The 6,282-nt window shown below is 39.0% G+C and overlaps 1 pseudogene; it reads right to left on the reverse strand.

The window, feature by feature from the left end:
- Positions 1 to 4,007: 4,007 nt before the first annotated feature.
- LOC145165945 (tetrahydroberberine oxidase pseudogene) lies at positions 4,008 to 5,819 on the reverse strand (annotated as a pseudogene).
- Positions 5,820 to 6,282: the final 463 nt, after the last annotated feature.

A 6,282-nucleotide genomic window follows, 5' to 3' on the forward strand; every position in this document is an offset into this window, starting at 1 on the left:
CCCCAAGATGCACTAAAACCTTCACAAGTGAGAAAAAGCTCCAAAAATGCTTAAGAACGGCTAGGGTTTCTTATGGGACTCTTTGTGGGTGAGGGAGGCTGGTCTTGGGACACATAAGATGTTTAAATAGGGTGCAAACCCTTGAAATTAGGGTTTCATCTAGACTGGCAGACTCGCCGAGTCTGGGAATATGGACTCGTCGAGTCGCCAACTTAAATCGCGTGCAAACCCTGCTTCTACTCGACGAGTCGGGCTACTGACTCGTCGAGTACCCCTTAAGAAATGAAAATTACTTTATTTAAATCACATACCAGAAATGGGGCGTTACAAAGAATCTAGATCTACAAAAACACTTCCTGGAGTTTGCAATCAAGATAGAAATCCCAGATCCAAAGTGCTTTCAAACTTCAAGATCTTCTCACCACTTTCTTCTTTCTTCAAAAACACTTCAAAACTCTCAAAAGACTCCAAAACGCACTCTTGCTCTTAGGGTTTGCTTGGGGATCGATTACAGAGTAAGAGGTTGAATGGGAATGGTAAAGTGAAGCTATAATAAGGTTTAAATATTAGCTAAAACCCTAAAAATTGGGGTTGCATGATCTCCACGTACGCCCTACGTACGAGGTTTATGCCTAGCGTACTAAGGCGCGCCCAATAATCTCCCACTTGAAGGTTTGAACAACTTAGTGTACACTGCCATTCAAAATCTTCATGCCATACATGTTTTCCTTTTTTGAATACCGACCTTTTCTTACCAGCTGTAAGAGCACTTTATGTTTGTGCCTTCCAGATGTCTCCTTGTAGATTATCATCAAGGAGATATGTTCTATTCACATCTAGCTACTATAGATGAAGATTGTCAGAGGCCACTACATTCAAGATGGAACTGATTATAGTCATCTTCACAACTGGAGAATCACACTCTCACTTTTGTTGGATTCCCTTGACTACCCATCTTCCCTTGAAATTTTTTCCACCATCTATCTCATCCTTAGCCTGAAACATCTAATCATTCTACAGTCCACTCAACTCGTTATACATAGCATTCTCCCACTGTATGGAGTTCATCCTCAAGGCCTATTGCTTTAACCCATTCTCACACATCTACAATTCGTTGGTTGATGGAGAATTTCTCACTAGAGTACTTTTCTTAGTGGTCCTCAGGATAATAGGAGGTATGGTCTTCGAAACACCTACAACTCCACCCTCATAACTATTATCACAAAGCTCCCATTCTTTCCAGATTTCTCAGAGCTCCCACAGCTTCCTTAATATCTATCTATCCTTTCAATAGTGATAGATCTTGCATGATTCTGGAATCCTCCCACAGAAGAATTGAAGTGGGGCTGTAAACACTAGAATGAACTAAAACCGACTTCCTAAACTTAGGCGAATTGCCTATCTTTTCAAAATTGACTTTGTTATGTCTTCTAATAGAACATGGTTTAGAAGCATTTATCACAATCTTCATATTTGGAATTCTCCCTTTGGATACAAGCTTCATCATTCCCTTCTCACTCATATGAACAAATCTTTGGTGGCATAAAGTGGATGTCTCAACCCCTTCAACAACATGTGCTTAATATTCATAAACTTCCACCAGATATAGTGTATCATATTTTTGACCCTTAGCAACGATCAAGTTTCCCTTCTTCACTTTCCATTTTTGATCACCAAATGCAACATGATGATCTTCATTATCAAGTTCCATAACTGATATCAACATCCTCTTTAGGTATGGAATGAACTTGACATTCTTTAAAGTCTAATCTGCACCTAGAGTCGTTTTGAGAACCACATCTCTAACACTCATGATATCCATACACTTGTTATATGCCAGTTTGACCTTCCATTGGAAATGCCTAAAGTGTTGCATTACATCTATGGAATGAATAGAGTGAAATGACACACCAAAATCCAAGACCCAGGATTCTAATGAGTTTTCAACTGAACAAATGAGTGTGTCGCCTTCAAAATCTATTGCAATATTCATATCCTTTTGGCCTTTATCTTCTATGAGCTTTGGGAACTGAGTTTTGACATGACCACTCTCTTTTCAGTTCCAATATATAACATCGCTCCTGTTGTTATGTCCACATCTTCTTCTCGACTTTCATCTTCCACTACCCCACCCCTTATGTTGGACTCCCTTCCCCTATTCTTAGTACTCAGAATATTATTCAAAGTTTTTCTAGCACTTCGTCTGCATACATCTTCACCAAGGATTAAATCATGAATGCCTTTGAATGTCAACTTAAAACCCCCAGTTGAGTTGCTAACCGTTGTCACTGTACGAGGCCAACTATTAGGCGAAGATGATAATAATAGCAACATCATGACTTCATCTTCAAATTTAATCTCAAATGGCATTAGCCTTGATAGGATTGAATTAAATTGATTAACATGATCAGTCACCGAGCCACCCTCCTTCATCTTCAGATTTATCAACTATCGAATCAAGTGAACCTTATTCGTTGTTGAAGGTTTTTCGTACATGTTAGATAGTGGTTTAATCAACCCATAAGTACTCTTCACATTGACAATGTTGCAAGCTACTTTCTTTGCCAAGGATAATCTGACCACACCAAGTGTCGGCCGATCTAACAGTTCCCAATCCTCCTACTTTATTTCTTCAGGTTTGCTTTCAGACAATGGTTCATGTAACTTCTTCTGGTAGAGATAGTATTCGATTTGCATTTTCCAAAAACCAAAATCATGACCAGTGAATTTGTCGAACTTAACATTCCCATCTTCAGCCATAGCTTTGATACCAGTTTGTTTCGATAACAACAAAACAAATTAAGAACTTCAGACAAATATCAAACAAACTTCGGTGAAACTTACGAAATAAAACTTCTGAAAAACACAACATTTAACGTGGTTCGATCAAGGTGACCTACTTGAGCATTTTCAACATCCATGATGCTCACACGAGATCCTCGATGCTCACTCGTGATCCCTAATGCTCAGTCGTGATCCATGATGCTCACTCGTGATTCATGATGCTTACATGTGATCCTTGATGCTCACTTGTAATTCTTGATGCTCACTTGTGATCCATGATGTTCACTTGTGATTCCTAATGCTCACTTGAATTTGATCAAGTCTATACAACCCAACAAGAAATTTGGTCCAACAACATTCCAAAACTTTTTAATAAAAGCAAATGTGAAGCCATCCGGGCCTAGTGACTAGTCGTTACCACAATTCCACACGGCTATTTTAACTTCCTCCATGGTGAAAGGCACCTCTAACTTATTACTATCCTCATTAGATATCTTCTTGATTCTGACACTCCGGAAGAACGGCCTAGCGGTGATAGGCTCTTCAAATTTTTGTTTATAAAACATGAAGATCTCCTCTTTGATCCTCTCAAGACAAGAGACCCACAAACCGTTGATTGTTAAGCCATTTATACGGGAAAACTTTAATTTAGAGTATGAAATTAACATTAGTATCACCATTGTCAAGCAACTTTATTTTCAATATATATCCGCATCCATGTTCTAACAACCCTGTCCCACGTTGCTGCATGTGATGGAGTGTCTCGCCTTATTTGGCCCGCGTCTGCTGCTTTGTTGATTGTACAGTGAATATTCATTTTCTTATAATATATTTGTAATTGTGAATATTGATTTTAATTACGTAAACAAGAGCCGTGATTACATTCATTATTATAAATTAATTTGGCCCAGCAAACACAAGTCAGTTTGAGTTTTCCTCCTTAGGAAAATTTCCCGCCACTACCACGGCACCACCAATTAGTTTCCCTTTGTTTTTTTGGGTTTGCTCTAGCTCCTTCCTAGAGTAGTTGTATGAAATCTTTGTTGTTCAAAAATAAAAAATAAAACCATACACGTTTCAACATATGTTAGTCTCTACCAAAGTACTTTAATCCAAGTCTAAAGTTTAATTTGACTCTTAATTAAAAATTGGGTTTATCACACAACAAAAAGATTAACCAAGAAATATAAGAATACGAATAATGTAATTATTAGATAAAATCATAATTAAATATACAAATTATTATCACAATTCGACCATTAACTGATAGACGTATATGTCTTACCATGGAGATCATTTATAGGAAAAGAACCCGACAGAAAGTAGCATTGTTGCTAGTATTTCATGAAAAAATAAAATAAAATAATAAAAGGCATGTTTTGGTTCTTTCTCGGAGTTTCACATAACGGAGAGAGCTGATCAAGGTGTTAGAAAACAGGGATACTTTGTGGACGCCTAAAGAAATTGTGCGGATCAACTTTTGCCTTAATTCGAATCAACTTCATGAAGTTGTCCCTCTTCCAGTATCTCTCACCCCAAACACTTGCTTCTTCATAATTAGAACTTCCAACACCCAAATCCAGATCATTGTAGTTGGAATATGCCTCTCTGGGGTTGTTCGATACATAAGGAGCCAATAATGCATCCAAGCTTCGCAGCCAAGCTACCCTCTTTAGGGATGTAGGGGTTGTGTCTGAAGGTTGACCGTTAAAATTGACAGTCTTGAGAATTTGTAACAACACGCCCGCTCTATGAGGATATGGAAGTGCTGTCTCTGAAAAATCAGCCATCCTTCCGCCAAATGGATTGATCATCAGAAGCGCTGATTCATCGTTTTGGATAAGCTTTCTCCATATCTTTCTGAGCCCACTTACGGGGATGGGTGTCCGGACATAATCTGATTTGCTTTTGTTGTTCAGCTTGGCAATGGCAGATCGGTTCGTAAGAATTTGAGTCGGGGTGGAGCTTGGCAAGCCCCAAAACACAAGGGTCGACTGGACCATTTTAATTTCTTCACAAATCTCTCGGGTAACACCGAGCCCTGGAAATTTTCTATCAAGCAACGGAAGCAATGTGTCTCTTGTCCCCTGATATATTCCTTCAAACATAATTCTTATGGTTTTCTTGGTAGTGTTGCCGATATATTCGGCGAAAACTTGAGTTCTTATGTGCAAGTTTCTATCAATATATGGTGCAACGTATTGATATTTATGGAAGATTTCGGTTGCCCCTTGTTCCAAAGTTTTATTCAGTATAAAGACGGTTACTTTTTTTGGAACTGGAACCAAGCTCAGCTTCCATGCAAGAACAATTCCGAAACTTGAAGAACCACCTCCTCGGATCGCCCAAAACAAATCTTCTCCCATTGATTTCCTGTCGAGAATATTCCCATCAACATCCATGAAGCGAGCATCCAGAACATTATCGGCAGCAGTACCGAATTTCCTCAACAGGTTTCCGTAGCCACCACCGCCCATGTAACCACCAACACCCACCGTTGGGCAAACACCTGCCGGGAAATACAAGGTATCGGTCTCTCGCGAAATTTTGTAGTAGAGTTCACCAAGCGTAGCGCCTGCTTGGACCCAAGCAGTCCTTTTTGCTACGTCCACGTCTATAGACCTCATGTTGGTGAAATCAAGCATAACAAAGGGAACATCAGCAGTGTATGAGAGGCCCTCCCAGTCATGGCCCCCACTCCTGATCCTGATCTCATATCCGTGTTTCTTGGCACAGTATAGAGACGTTTGTATAAGGGTTTCCTCCACAGGTGTCACGATGACTGATGGTCTAGGCGTGGAGGGCTTAAGGAACCTGGTGTTTTGAACAGCGACTTGCCAAATGGGTAGGAAAGAAGCATTGACAGGGGTGAAAATGAGTTGAGAGATGGTACTGACATTGTTGGAGTGGGACTGTAGGCAGCTTATGAGATTTCCGGAGCCTGGGGAAGATAACAAGGTTGCCCATGAAACAGAAAACGAGAAAATTAGAAGAAAGAGGAAGACAGAAGAGCTAAGTTGAGAATTATTCTTCATGTTCAGTTAATTTGGTGAGCTTGATCGACAGCATTGGCGTATTTATATAGAGTAGAGAGCATATAGTTGACTGCGAATGGGGTTACAAAAATGGTGATATATTCAAAGGTGTTTGAAAAAACCCAGGAAGGAGGATGATACTCAACTGCTTTCGTTATAGCGTTTACCAGCTGCAACTTTAAAAATAGATTCCATGTTGACTCTTTCTTTATAGAGTACTTTCGCATTCTGCAAGCAATGAGCAATTTATATTACATATTTTCCGATTTTTAGCCTTTTCTTTTCAAAATTCTATTTGATATGTTAGGTAAAATTTGGATATAAGTTTGTTTTTATAATAAATATCAAACACATAAATATACAGAAAATCAAATATATCAGAACAAACATATATATGATCTCAATGAATACATGTGGGCTCGGTCACACAAAATTAAATTTCATGGCAAGTTTGTAGGTAAAG

The sequence above is a fragment of the Lactuca virosa genome, chromosome 3 (genome assembly GCF_052849685.1).
Source record: "Lactuca virosa cultivar CGN04683 chromosome 3, Lactuca_virosa_CGN04683_v6, whole genome shotgun sequence".
NCBI lineage: Eukaryota > Viridiplantae > Streptophyta > Magnoliopsida > Asterales > Asteraceae > Lactuca > Lactuca virosa.